Source organism: Triturus cristatus, chromosome 1_1 (assembly GCF_964204655.1).
Source record: "Triturus cristatus chromosome 1_1, aTriCri1.1, whole genome shotgun sequence".
NCBI lineage: Eukaryota > Metazoa > Chordata > Amphibia > Caudata > Salamandridae > Triturus > Triturus cristatus.
The window spans coordinates 898,005,507-898,020,951 of record NC_140579.1 but is presented as its reverse complement, the minus strand read 5'-3'; the positions used below and the strand labels follow the sequence as shown (position 1 = coordinate 898,020,951).

General features: G+C 45.0%; 1 pseudogene; it reads left to right on the top strand.

Annotated features, from left to right (window-relative positions):
• The first annotated feature begins 5,303 nt into the window (after nucleotides 1-5,303).
• Nucleotides 5,304-15,445, top strand: part of LOC146871254 (protein arginine N-methyltransferase 5-like) — a 239,506-nt pseudogene continuing 229,364 nt past the window's right edge.

Here is a 15,445-nt window from a genome sequence, read left to right as displayed (position 1 = left end):
CAAAACAGTTGATGGACAGAATGCAGAACAATGTCATACATTCACCCCAGTACAGAGATCTGGGCCTAAATCCATCGTTTTTTTGCTCACCATGCCGTTCCAGTTTGAACCCAGCCATATGCAAATCAGTCTTGACCCTGTGCCTCATGGGAACAGTCCAGCCCGAACTGCCAAGCCAGGTTCTCCCTGGACAGGAAACAAGCATCCTAGGACCGGTTTCGGGGTTTCACCCCTCTTCAGCCAGGATAGCTTGATTCCAGTGGCATGGAGAGCAAGGGACCCACGCCTGGGCATACCCTTCCCACTCGGGGTGATAAATGCAAACAAAACAGTTGATGGACAGAATGCAGAACAATGTCATACATTCACCCCAGTACAGAGATCTGGGCCTAATCCATCGTTTTTTTGCTCACCATGCCGTTCCAGTTTGAACCCAGCCATATGCAAATCAGTCTTGACCCTGTGCCTCATGGGAACAGTCCAGCCCGAACTGCCAAGCCAGGTTCTCCCTGGACAGGAAACAAGCATCCTAGGACCGGTTTCGGGGTTTCACCCCTCTTCAGCCAGGATAGCTTGATTCCAGTGGCATGGAGAGCAAGGGACCCACGCCTGGGCATACCCTTCCCACTCGGGGTGATAAATGCAAACAAAACAGTTGATGGACAGAATGCAGAACAATGTCATACATTCACCCCAGTACAGAGATCTGGGCCTAAATCCATCGTTTTTTTGCTCACCATGCCGTTCCAGTTTGAACCCAGCCATATGCAAATCAGTCTTGACCCTGTGCCTCATGGGAACAGTCCAGCCCGAACTGCCAAGCCAGGTTCTCCCTGGACAGGAAACAAGCATCCTAGGACCGGTTTCGGGGTTTCACCCCTCTTCAGCCAGGATAGCTTGATTCCAGTGGCATGGAGAGCAAGGGACCCACGCCTGGGCATACCCTTCCCACTCGGGGTGATAAATGCAAACAAAACAGTTGATGGACAGAATGCAGAACAATGTCATACATTCACCCCAGTACAGAGATCTGGGCCTAAATCCATCGTTTTTTTGCTCACCATGCCGTTCCAGTTTGAACCCAGCCATATGCAAATTAGTCTTGACCCTGTGCCTCATGGGAACAGTCCAGCCCGAACTGCCAAGCCATGTTCTCCCTGGACAGGAAACAAGCATCCTAGGACCGGTTTCGGGGTTTCACCCCTCTTCAGCCAGGATAGCTTGATTCCAATGGCATGGAGAGCAAGGGACCCACGCCTGGGCATACCCTTCCCACTCGGGGTGATAAATGCAAACAAAACAGTTGATGGACAGAATGCAGAACAATGTCATACATTCACCCCGGTACAGAGATCTGGGCCTAAATCCATCGTTTTTTTTCTCACCATGCCGTTCCAGTTTGAACCCAGCCATATGCAAATCAGTCTTGACCCTGTGCCTCATGGGAACAGTCCAGCCCGAACTGCCAAGCCAGGTTCTCCCTGGACAGGAACGATGGATTTAACCCAGATCTCTTGACTGGGGGAGAATGTCTGCATTGTCAGCATTCCGTCCATCATTTGTTTGTTGTAACGCTTTTCGCCCTAAGTGGGATGGGTATTCCCAGACGTGGGACCCGTGCTCACTACGCCACTGGAGTCAAGCTATCCTGGCTGATAACGGCTGATAGCCAGAAACCGGTCCTAGGATGCTTGATTCCGGTCCAGGGAAGACATGGCTTGGCAGTTCGGGCTGGACTGTTCCCATGAGGCACAGGGTCAAGACTGATTTGCATATGGCCATGTCTAAACTGGGGTGGCGTAGTGGGCAAAAGAACGATGGATTTAACCCAGATCTCTTGACTGGGGGAGAATGTCTGCATTGTCAGCATTCCGTCCATCATTTGTTTGTTGTAACGCTTTTCGCCCTAAGTGGGATGGGTATTCCCAGACGTGGGACCCGTGCTCACTACGCCACTGGAGTCAAGCTATCCTGGCTGATGACGGCTGATAGCCAGAAACCGGTCCTAGGATGCTTGATTCCGGTCCAGGGAAGACATGGCTTGGCAGTTCGGGCTGGACTGTTCCCATGAGGCACAGGGTCAAGACTGATTTGCATATGGCCACGTCTAAACTGGGGTGGCGTAGTGGGCAAAAGAACGATGGATTTAACCCAGATCTCTTGACTGGGGGAGAATGTCTGCATTGTCAGCATTCCGTCCATCATTTGTTTGTTGTAACGCTTTTCGCCCTAAGTGGGATGGGTATTCCCAGACGTGGGACCTGTGCTCACTACGCCACTGGAGTCAAGCTATCCTGGCTGATGACGGCTGATAGCCAGAAACCGGTCCTAGGATGCTTGATTCCGGTCCAGGGAAGACGTGGCTTGGCAGTTCGGGCTGAACTGTTCCCATGAGGCACAGGGTCAAGACTGATTTGCATATGGCCATGTCTAAACTGGGGTGGCGTAGTGGGCAAAAGAACGATGGATTTAACCCAGATCTCTTGACTGGGGGAGAATGTCTGCATTGTCAGCATTCCGTCCATCATTTGTTTGTTGTAACGCTTTTCGCCCTAAGTGGGATGGGTATTCCCAGACGTGGAACCCGTGCTCACTACGCTACTGGAGTCAAGCTATCCTGGCTGATGACGGCTGATAGTAAGGAACCGGTCCTAGGATGCTTGATTCCGGTCCAGGGAAGACATGGCTTGGCAGTTCGGGCTGGACTGTCCCCATGAGGCACAGGGTCAAGACTGATTTGCATATGGCCATGTCTAAACTGGGGTGGCGTAGTGGGCAAAAGAACGATGGATTTAACCAAGATCTCTTGAATGGGGGAGAATTTCTGCATTGTCAGCATTCCGTCCATCATTTGTTTGTTGTAACGCTTTTCGCGTTAAGTGGGATGGGTATTCCCAGACGTGGGACCCGTGCTCACTACGCCACTGGAGTCAAACTATCCTGGCTGATGACTGCTGATAGCCAGAAACCGGTCCTAGGATGCTTGATTACGGTCCAGGGAAGACATGGCTTGGCAGTTCGGGCTGGACTGTTCCCATGAGGCACAGGCTCAAGACTGATTTGCATATGGCCATGTCTAAACTGGGGTGGCGTAGTGGGCAAAAGAACGATGGATTTAACACAGATCTCTTGACTGGGGGAGAATGTCTGCATTGTCAGCATTCCGTCCATCATTTGTTTGTTGTAACGCTTTTCGCCCTAAGTGGGATGGGTATTCCCAGACGTGGGACCCGTGCTCACTACGCCACTGGAGTCAAGCTATCCTGGCTGATGACGGCTGATAGCCAGAAACCGGTCCTAGGATGCTTGATTCCGGTCCAGGGAAGACATGGCTTGGCAGTTCGGGCTGGACTGTTCCCATGAGGCACAGGGTCAAGACTGATTTGCATATGGCCATGTCTAAACTGGGGTGGCGTAGTGGGCAAAAGAACGATGGATTTAACCCAGATCTCTTGACTGGGGGAGAATGTCTGCATTGTCAGCATTCCGTCCATCATTTGTTTGTTGTAATGTCAATCGCATGAAGTCATATACTTTAGTGTGGATTCAGTTGGCGGCCATCTTTTTGCAGGCCGAAATAGTCAACTTAAGGTAAAGAAACACAAAACTTAATTAATACATGGAAATGAATAAACAATGTTATTCCCTTGCTAATACCCTTATGTGTATGTATTTATCTAGCCATATGCGACAATTAAAGCCGTTAAATGCAGGTTTATTTAGGCACAAATCACATAAACATTGCTTAAACTAAACATATAATTTTAATATGCGTACAGACTTAGTTCACCTATTAATTTAGCCATGCAAATGCGTTCCCACGTATGTTCTCTTGATTAATAAGGTTGATTAGTTTATCACAGCACACAGTTTAATTATTAAATTTATTTTTAGTCGTTTTAATATAAACATATATAAATGGATTGGGTATACCAATATTTTTATTTTACCCGCTCCAGCAACAGCAGGCACATGACTGTGCGCTGCTAACTTCTCACTAGTGGCGAAGTAACGGCATGACGTCATACCAGGTGAGTGTTGTAGGGGAAGGGAAATATTTTAAAGAGAGTCATTTTCTCTCTGGGTTTCCCTTCTCTTTTAGAAACTCAGGAGCAGCAACATTGTCGTCGTGTCACCAGGCCTTTAAGTGAAGCTTTTTCAATATTATAAACAAGTCATAGTTGCTGCTTATTTATCTTATGCAACTAACAACCATTAACAAAGCCAATAGTCCTGACTTGTTGTAGGTATGATGTTACTTGTTTCATATCTGGATGCAATGACAGAAACAGCAAAATACAAGTCGGGCGGCACACTATACTGAGCACAGATTTTTAGCTTATGTGTTTTTAAGCCACGCCCCTTTAAGAGACACTCTAGTTTTTTCATCTCACTTAAAGCCCTGACCTCAACATCATCATTAGTGGGCATTTGCAAAAGAATCAATGGGTCATGTGACAGGGTATGACAGACCCAGGCTGGGCGCCGAGGTTGGCACATGCTCCTACTAAGTCACCATTGTATTCATTCTAAAGTAACAACAAACAGTGCTTTGTGGTGGGTATGAGAGACATTTAAGATAAAGGGAATTTGAGGATGCTGTCACAATACTGCAAACGTAAACCACCCTGCAGTTAGCACAGTCCATTATTGTTATGAATGGCCCTGTTTTAACTGACCTGCCTCCCCCACCAGTTTAGGTGCTCTTTCTAGCACAGCGCAGCTAATCTGATTACGCACTCTTATTGTTATTGCCCATACATTGTCAGTTAGCACTTTCCATTATTTCTGTGGCTATCGTTCACAAAGAGAGATGTCCACATTCCAGGCCTTCTTGTAAATCCCTTACTTCCACATGCCAATTCCAACACCAGTGGTGGTTCCCTTATTTTCACAGTGCCAGTAATTGCTAGGAATTGCAACCCTCTCTCCCTGATGCAAATCGCCTCTTTACACACCTAGTGTTGCAGTTCATTCCATCATGGTGAGTGTACCTACTGCACTCTTGTTTGTTCAAGTGGTGCAATGTCCTAATGTTTAATTTGTCTTGACAAGGATAAGAATCAACCTTGCTGATGGACTCTTGTCCAGTACTCACCTCTCCAGTGATGGTGTCACGTCTTCAGTTGGTGCTTTGCACTGCGGAATATTGCTTGGTGTCATCGCCCTGTCCAGGCCCCCTGCAAGAGTGCCAATTGCTGCACTAGGTACCCTCATTGCACTCTGATTAAAGCACCCCTAGTTTGTTCCGTTAAGTCATCTGTGAGTGAGCGAACTAGTGTTAAGGGGGTTCATTGGTGAGGATGTTTGTGACGTGGGTATTTGTGTCTATTGATTGGAACACGCTGATCGTCGGGAAGCTGTCCATGTGGATTCAGCCAGATGCCAAGCAAGAGGTTGTGCAAGGAACTCTGAGACGGTGAGTGCTTAGATGCCCGTGTTTAAATAAAAAAAGGGAACATGTAATGATATAATGAAAGCAGTTATTCAAAGGGATACCATGATCAGCATGCTTGTTATTGTATTCCCTTAATACTGAATGCATAATATATTCCATGCTCATGTATTTGTTTATATTACACTGTATGTTATTTATGCATGTTATACTGTTGGTTACAAGATTCATTTCCCAAGTGAAATTTAATTCTGGTGGAATAAAATTCTAATTTCAACCAAAATCATATTTGATCCACTGGTCCTTCAGGCACATATATTTCACAATCTCATAAATGACGTCTCAAAAGGCCAGAAATCCTTCTAATCCTTAATGCTATTACATTCTGTTCTCATCCACATTGGTCTAGATCAACAGGCAGCAAGGATTCTGGCTACTTTTACTGCGAGGTTCAGCTGAGATATTATTTGTGTGTTCTTCAAATATCTTTTCAAACTGACTTTCCAGCACATATGCTTGGAAGATGCCATTTTATGATGTGGCATGATGAAACTGTTCTGGCCTGATGAAACTGCTGATGAAGTAAAGGATAGAATAATTATGCTTGAGCACTCCAAATTAAATGATAGTTTGTTCCAAGTACTCACTGAAAGGGTGTGCTTCCTCGGCGTATTCAGTTAAAAGAAAATGCTTCATGAAATGCGATGTAGCTATTCAGATCTTTTGAGAATAGTCCCAAAACGAACACAGCCACCTGAATTAGCCTTACTGGCATTTTTTTCTCCAATGTAAAGTGTTGTTTATTACTGTAAAATAGATTATTTTAATGAAATTAAATTGACAATTGTAGAATCCAAATCTTCAAAACAATCCTTTTCTGCAAGTACCTCCTTGTTTCTTATTCCATTTTCAAATATTTTCCAAAAGAGACGTTGTTTATTAATATGTTTATCCAACATGACCCAGAGTACTGGACATATCCCCAATGCATTTTGGGCCCAGCAGGACCTTCGGAAGAGATACTGTAAATAAAAAAAACACAACGTCCACAAATCAGTCAAAATACAACCAAGAGCAACAGGCTTAATAAGTAGAAATCTACTACAACATGCACCGACCGAAGTTCCAGTGCTTGATCTCTACGCTCAGTGCAAACTGATTCAATATTCTTTACCGGCAACCCCTGCACTTTCGTCGTTCCAAACAAACTTAACGCATCGTCCATGTGAAGCAAGGAGATCATAAGTACCTGACGTGATCACCAAAAGACTATTCAGTGCTGTGAATAATTCTGTCTAAACCCATGCAAAGAGCCAGAAAGATGTATTGCGCACACTACACACCAAGCCTCGTTCGGTTATTGTGAGAGAGACCAAAGCGCCACAAGATTTGTTTAATTTCGAGAGAAACCACGACTATGATCAAGCAATAGGAATCCAAGAGCACTGGTCAAGTGTTCTAGTTACCATTTGTCAAGCAATAAGTGAGGATATTGAATCGGTTTGCACTGAGTGTGGAGATTACGCACTGGAACTTGGGTCGGTGTATAGTAGTATATTTCTATTGACTGTGCCTGTTGCTCTTGTTTTGTATTTTGGCTGATTGGTGGACGTTTTGTGGTTTTTTTTTTTTAGTTAGAGTATATTCCCCCAATGAAGGACCTGCATAGCCTAAAATACATTGGGGATATGTCAAGTACTCGGTATCATGTTAGATAAAGGTCTCCTTTCGAAAATATTTGAAAACACAATAAGAGATGTTCCTTGCTGAAAAGGATTCTTTTGAACCTTTGGAGTCAACACAATTTAGTATCATTAAAATTACTTTTGGTGGCTGTGCGCCTTGCGACTATTCTTAAGTTTTGAGAACTGCTACATCTCACTGCTGATGAAGTGCCGCTAGGGTTGAAACATTTACATTTTAACCCATCGGGCTGATTTTAGGAAATTGAATACAGACTAGCCATATTTCAAATAGACTCAGCTATGGCACTGTTTTTAAAGTCATTTCTTAATGTATATCCTCTTCCCTCTTTGCTTGTGCATTGTGCCATTAGTACTCCTCTTATGATTGTGTAGGAATAGTGTATGAAAATGGCATCTATGTATGCAGTGGAAAGTGAATGCAATAAAAAACAGACCGATAATGGTCTCGTTGAGTGATTTATTCATTACATATTTTGTTTCCTTGTACAAAAAATAACCATTGAAAGAGAAGCGTAGTCTTTTCATATAATAAAAGTACATTGGCTATAGTGAACATATAGTCATACCTTAAGCGAATGTACATATAATGAAACCTTGGGAGCCACTGTTTTTTGTTTTCCTAGTTTACTCCGATTTCCAGTACATATGGGTGAGCTCTGTCTGGCAGCTGGTAAATACGTATTTAATTGCCCTTCCTTCATGGTTTTACCCTGCCAAAATGCCATCTGGAATTACTGCGCAAAGTTAAATTTCCAGAACTCAGTTTGACAACGCATCTAAAGCCATCACTTTAAATAACTATGAGAGTGATTGTGTGGCAGCTGTATGCGGTCTCTTGAGCATATGGTTGATATGCTTTTAGTTGTCTACCTAGCTTCAGAGGTCATATAGTGGATGTATATACGAACGTGTGTGTGTGTGTGTATGTGTATATATATATATATCTCGACTACGCAAGCGCCAAGAGAAGGAACAACAAAAAGCGGAGGGCAAGGCGCCGCCAAAACTACAAGCGCAGGCAGTGGCAACAAAAAATCAAACAAAGGATGGAAGCGCAGATAATTATGAGTGTTAAACCAGCTACCAATAAGACTGTGGTCAATCTAACAAATATCACCTTGACAGAGGAGGAAACTGATATCCTTGCATTAGGATTATCATATAGCCCTAAATCGGATTTTAAATATACTGAGACCAGGGTTGATATATATAAGTTTGTGCGGAAATTAAAACTACGCAAATTTTTCGCCCTCCAGGGTCCAACCGATATCGTTAAGGAACAACCGCGTGATCAGGCTGATGCTGGTAACAAGTCCAATAATCTCACTGCAGGTGATATGGAACTATTTAGGGACTTGCAACATCTACAAAATGAGCAAGAAGGGACTATGGGAGAAATGAGTTGTACGCCTTTGGATAGAACAGTGGCCAAAACTCCCTTCAAAGCCAAGTCTACCTTCTATCCCTTGATGTTAAAAGACAATCTGGATTCATTCAGTGACAAAGTGGCAACAGAATTGAAAAGTCTGTACTCTATGACAGTAAGGGCGCCTAGAAAATACAACAAACTAGACAATCAGTATTTCCAACTCATGCATAAATTAAAAACCAACAACAATGTCATAGTGCGACAATCAGACAAAGGGGGCAATGTGGTCCTGTGGCCCAGGGACCAGTATATGGAAGAAGCTCTCGTCCATCTTTACAATCGCAACTGCTATAAATTGAGTACTCTCAATATGATGAATGCAGCGCGGCAGGATTGCTACAGTAAACTGTTAGCCTGGAAATCGGCAGGCTTGATCACAATGGATGAATTCAAATTTCTTAAAGTTGACCACCCTATTGTTCCAGTCATCTATTTCATCCCAAAAATACACAAAAGAATGGACAGGCCCCCTGGCAGACCAATCATTTCAGCCAGGGGGAGCCTACTGGAAAATGTGTCTAAATACGTTGACCATTTCTTACAAGAACAAGTGAAAAGTCTCCCATCCTATATACAGGATACCGGGGACTTTTTTAGAAAGTTGGTCAATGTTCCATGGAGTCAGGATTTACTTCTTGTCTCTATGGACGTTACGACCCTATACACTAGTATTCAACATTTGGATGGGGTCAGGGCCTGCGAATATTATCTGAACCGTAGAACCATGGAGATGTTTGCACACAACAAGATGTTAATTACTATGGTTTCTATGTGTTTAGAGAATAACTTTTTTCTTTTCCAACATCAGGTGTACCAACAGACACGTGGGGTGGCCATGGGGGCTTGTTTTTCTCCCAGTTACGCATGTTTGCACATGGGTTACTGGGAGGAGCGGGTCCTCATGGCCAAATATCACATGATCATGGAGTCCAATATTATCTGTTGGTATAGGTTCATCGATGATCTGTTTTTGATTTGGCGTGGTAATGAATGTAGTGCACGCAGTTTCCTTGAGGCAATTAACACCAATGACTTGAATTTACAATTTACGTTTGAGATCAGTAGACAATCAGTTTACTTTTTAGACGTTGAAATATTTGTCCTCAATAATCAACTCCAAACTAGACTCCACATAAAGGACACCGCGGGGAATACGGTGTTACATGCATATAGTCATCATCCACAACACCTAATTAACAGTATTCCCTTTGGAGAAATGCTAAGAATGCGACGCATTTGCAGCATGGATGCAGACTTCTTCAAAGCACAGACTGATTGCAGGGATCGTTTCAGGGAAAGGGGGTATTCTGATTCTATACTCTCCAGAGCAGTGCGGAGAACTAATAATATAACTAGAACCATGGCACTGGCACCAAAAATAACCCCTGAGCACAGCCCAACAGTTGACACCACTGAGGAGACACGCATTATACTGACATTTAGCGCACAACATAAATTGGTGCGCAAAATTATCAATGACAATTGGTCACTAATACATGCGGACTCGGTATTAGGTAGTCAACTGCCGAAAAAGCCCAAGATTGCATTTAGGAAAGCACGCTCTATGAGTAATTTGTTAGTGAGCAGCAGTCCTGAACTGAGCCATTCTAAATCTTGGTTAACAGCAAGGAAAGGGTTTTTTCGCTGCAATTCATGCAAGGCATGCAGATATGGAGTGAGTTGTAGGACATACATGTCACCCTTTCTCCCAGAACCTGTTCCAATCTCCAAGTATCTTAATTGCAAAACAGATTTTGCGGTGTATGTGCTGGAGTGCTCCTGTGGCCTGCGTTATGTTGGTAGCACCAAGCTGCAGGTTCACAAGCGGGTACTCCAGCACATGTGAGCGATCACCAATAATGATCTAGCCTATCCGGTGGCACGCCACTTCAAAGAGCACCACTCTAGTAAACTGGAGGCTTTCAGTTACTGGGTGGTGGACTCAATTCCCACAATGAGAAGGGGAGGCAACCGTGAGGTCGCTCTTAGGAGATTTGAAACTGATTATATCTTGGAGCTAGACAGTAAAGGCCCCCGGGGGTTAAATTCTAGTGAGAACTTCTTTACCCATCTATAAGCTAGTCATTAATTCTTTTGAGATCAGATAATATACTGTATAACTTTAACAAAGTTTCAAACATATGCTGCTATTTTCCTGTTTTTTATATGTAAATACTATTGAAGTTTAATCAATTTTTTACACACTTTTTTGCACATAGGGTTTTCTCTTTTTAATAAAATAATGTACTGTATATTTATTAACGAAGGTTGTCACGGATGTGACCTCAAGTTACAAATATGCATTTCTTGCACTTTTGCACAGTCACTTTATTTTAGCAAGGGTCCTAATTGAAGTACCCCAATGGGGCGGCATAATGCAAGGTTAACTTGTCTTTTCTATTTTTTGAAAACAAAGCAAGAATGATAAAATCTTTCTTTCTTTCAAACAGGAGGGTTCTCAACTATTATCATGGTGACAGTTGGATGCATTATGCAAGTCATGTGAAAAATCAATAGATTTTTTATACACCATTGTTTTTTATAATGAGTAATTGCTTATTTATAAAATACCTTCTCTGTTTAATCATGTAGTTGACACAAGCATTAGTCCGTTATCACAATGTATTTAAACAGTGATTGGAACTAGTTGTAATTTAGTCTGGTGAAGACAGACTATCAGTGGACAAGTTACCTGTATGTCTATTTCTATGCCTGACCACTTGCGGACCATGTGACTCACTTAGGTAGATATAATAGGATAAACTCGCTGTGTTGCGCATTATGTGACCAAGGCCTGTGACGGGCTGAAACACGTAATGGCGGCGTTGGTGCTTGTTATATTTAAATAAATCATTGGAATCTTCACCGCACTCTGGGTCTGCTTCCGTTCTTTGAGGACAATCCTGCAATTTTGAAACAGAGTTTTGGCTATATATATAAATATATATATATATATTCACTGAAAAAAACATAGGTTTCAGGCCTGATATAGTTAGGAATTAGCTTTTAAAAAACCTTAGAAATTCACTGAAAAAACAATAGGTTTTAGGGGTGTTATAGTTAGCTGGACATTTCACTCGAACAAAACCATTGAAATTCCTCCGATATAGTTAGTTGTACTAACTACATCTCGCGCGCCCGCAATCCACTGCTGATGATGTCACATATTACATCATTCATGACATGGTCAGTGACATCACTGATGACATCTCAAATGAGTGAGGTGAGTAAATCGGAATTCGTAGTTCGGCTGATTTTAGAGGAATATTTGTACGTTTCAAAAATGGACACTTAGAAACTTTTCTGGTGAAAACCACACAATGGATTCCTATGGAAGGAAATACAAGTTACTGGTAAGTACGCTTAGAATTACTTTTCAGGGTCAGTGCTGCTCTAAAAGATGCAGCACTGGGTTCTCTCCAGATAACAGGCGAGTAAATCGGAATTCGTAGTTCGGCTGATTTTAGAGGAATATCTGTACAATGGTGAAGGAAGGGGGTGGGGCCTGAGGTGAGGTGTGCAAACACGCCCTGTGGTGCGTTTTAAATTGGGGGATTATGTCCCCTTGAATCCTTAGGTCCCCTGGCGGCCAACTAGCCCACCAGGTACCTCCAGTATGTGCTAGGGAGCTGCATTGCAGAGAGGTGTTCAGAGGCCACGCCCCTTTTCACAACACTCTGCAACGCAGCTCCGTGGCACTTACTGGAGGTACCTGGTGGGCTAGTTGGCCCCTAGGGGACCTCTGGATTGAAGAGGGATGAATTCCCCAACTTAAAACACGCCACAGGGCGTGTTTGCACAGTATCACCTCAGGGCCCGCCCCCTACCTTCACCACTGTGCAAACGCGCCCCGTGGCGCGTTTTAAGTTGGGGGATTAAGTCCCCTTGAATCCTGAGGTCCCCTGGCGGCCAACTAGGCCACCAGGTACCTCCATTAAGCGCCACGGAGCTGTGTTGCAGAGAGGTGTAAAAAGGGGCGTGGCCTCAATACACCTCTCTGCAACGCAGCCCCCTGGCGCATACTGGAGGTTCCTGGTGGGCTAGTTGGCCCCCAGGGACCCCCAGTATTCAAGGGGATTTAGTTCCCGTTTGCAGAGTAGTGTAAGGAGGGGGCATGGCCTCCGGCCCGATCCCATCTTTTTTTGTCTTCTTTTTTTTTTAGAAGGGGGGCTGTGTAGCCCCCCTTCTTTTTCTATTTTTTTGGCCCTGGGAACCCCATCCCCAAGGGCCTGCCCCCAATTTTTATTTATAAAAAAAAAAATCAGGAAGGGGCCGCGTAGCCCCCCTCCTCTGGCCACTTTAAGGCCCCGGAGACCCCATCCCCCGGGGCCGGCCATTTTTTTTCATTTTAATTTTATTTTTTTAATGATGGAGGGGGGCCGCATGGCCCCCCTCCCAGGCCACTTATGGCCCCGGGGACCCCATCCCCCGGGGCCTGGCCTCTCGTTGGGGCCGTGGGGGGGTCCCCAAACCCCCCACGGTCCCAGCCGGCTGCCCGCGTCCTGCGGGAGCCGGCATTGCTTTTCCACAAGGGGAGCAGCTAACATGCTGCTCCCCATGTGGAAAAGCAATCAGCTTTACTTCATAGAAGCGAGAGCAGGTTTCCCTGCTCTCGCTTCAATGAAGCAAAGCAGTTTGCAATGGCAGGGTGGGAGCCGCGAGGCTCTCGCCCTGCCATTGCAAACACCAGTGTCCCGGGGGTGGGCACCCTGGGACACTGCAGGAGGGTGGGTGGCGGTCCCCAGGTCCTGAGAGTCCCCCCCAAATTATTTCAGGCTCCGGGGAGTGGCGGTCCCCGGGGCTGAGAGCCCCCCCACCCATGTTCAAGAAGCCCCGGGGGGTGGCGGTAACCGGGGTTGCGGAAGAGCCGTGAGCCCTCCCGCATATACAATTTTCGAGCCCGGGGGCGGGGTGGCGGTCCACGGGTCAGTGTGGGGGAGATTGGAACCCCCCACACTTTTTTTTTATTCTGCCCCCGGGATTTGGTCCCCCGGGGGAAAATTAGCATATTCAGCGCGGGAGGCCGCGCTGAATTTTTTTTTCTATCGGGAGGATCCGCGCATCCAGCGTGCATCCTCCCGTTTTAAAAAAAATAATTATTTTTTTGGGGCGTTGGGGGTCCTTGTGGGACCCCCCGAGCAGGCCTAGGGGGTCAGGGTGTTTCTACCCTGCCCCCTTTTTGCGTTTTGCGCCTTTTTTGGGGGGTTTTCTTGTGCCTCGGTTTTACAGAGGCACAAGATGGCTGCCAATTAGCATACAGCTCGTGCTCGGGAGGGTGCGCGGATCCTCCGAGGACATAGATATATATGTACTTTTAACTCTAATTTTCTCATAAACTACTGAACGGATTTACACCATTTAAGCAAAAGGCACGAGTCTGAACTGAGGACTACCTCTTTGCCAAATTTGGTGTAATTCTGTTCAGCAGTACGGGCTGTAGCTGCGGCTAAAGGTCCTATGGGAAAATGCATGGGGAAAAAGCGTTTTGGGACCCCCCTTTTTTCTCGGCCCCCGCTTGTTGAATCACCGTGAAACTTTCAGGATAGGAGCGGACCGGAGCTGGCCAAAAGTTTTTTGAAAATTTCACGAAGATTCGTCAATCGGCGCCAAAGTTATTCCAAATACAATGTTGCAGATTTCCTATGGAAAATAGGTCCTAACTATATCTACCTACTGGCGACTGCCAGTAGGTAATATTAGCTGACATATATGGTTTGAAAAAAGGTTACTCAAGAAAATAGCGCCAAGCCTTTCTTGGTATTCTGGTTCTAAGTTTGTAAGTACCTGCTCTCTCCATCCTGTCTTCATTGGTTTCGCCTTCAGTATCGGATTGAATGTGGAAACTTGACCCCTCTGCTGCTTGTGTGCCACATGAATGGAGTATCTGCTGCTCTGATTATAGATGGACCTTTCCTCAGAAGCCTCTTCTCTGTTTCCTTCTTCCAGGGCTTGATTCAGGAACTGCACTTCTCTGCTTACCTCGGGCTTCCTGCTTTCCTGATCTCCATCACTCAAGGCTACAACAGCAATCTGGCTCGGATTCTCACCAACCACATTCATGGAGGCCACCACTCGTCCATGGTACGTAGTAAGGCAGTTTAGTCCTGCTGGTATTTCAGGTACCGGAAGTAGGTAGTAGGCAAGTATGATTTGGGATGTTAATGCCACAGTAGCAGAGGGCAGAGTATAGTAGAGGTTCTTCTCTACTGTTAAGTGGATTGGTGTGGTTGCTGGGAAACAGTGTGTTAGTTCCAAAGAGAGATTTATTGATGTAGTACCAGGGGGTACAGTACAGTTAAGATTCCTCTGTGGAGTTGTGCAGTGTTCTAGTAGCAAGGGTATGGGTGGATGTTTCTTTGTTGCAGCATGCTGGTAGTAGATCATTCAGTGTAGTCACTTAGAGCATTTTTGTTGTAGCTGTATCCTGGTGCATGTTTGCCCTCACACATTAGTTCCCTTATTCCTTCAGTTCTGGATGCGTGTGCCCCTTATCGTGGCAGAGGACCTGCAAGATGACCTCATTGAGAATGAACAAGTGCTTGGCCCTGATCAAGATAGGAAGAATGAAGAGACTACTTGGAAGTGGTGAGTGCATTTGCCAGAGCAGAGTGCTCTCCTTCCCTTTTCCAGCCTTCCTCTCGCCTACAAGTTTGTTATCACACCTGTTTGAAGAGGGCAGGTTTTTTTTATGTGAATTAATGCTACTTTTTGAGGGCTAAAACGAATTTTCTTACATGTGCCCTAAAAGTAGTTGTAGGAGGCTGGCTTAGTATGTGGTGCTAACTTGTGTAAGTGCAGCATCCTGCACTAATCCAGACAACCCTTATGGTGAATTTTAGTGGTCTTTGACAACCTTAGAAAACTCTCTAAATGGCAGCTGTGGAGAGCTGCCTTCAGGCTTAGTCCAGGAGGAGT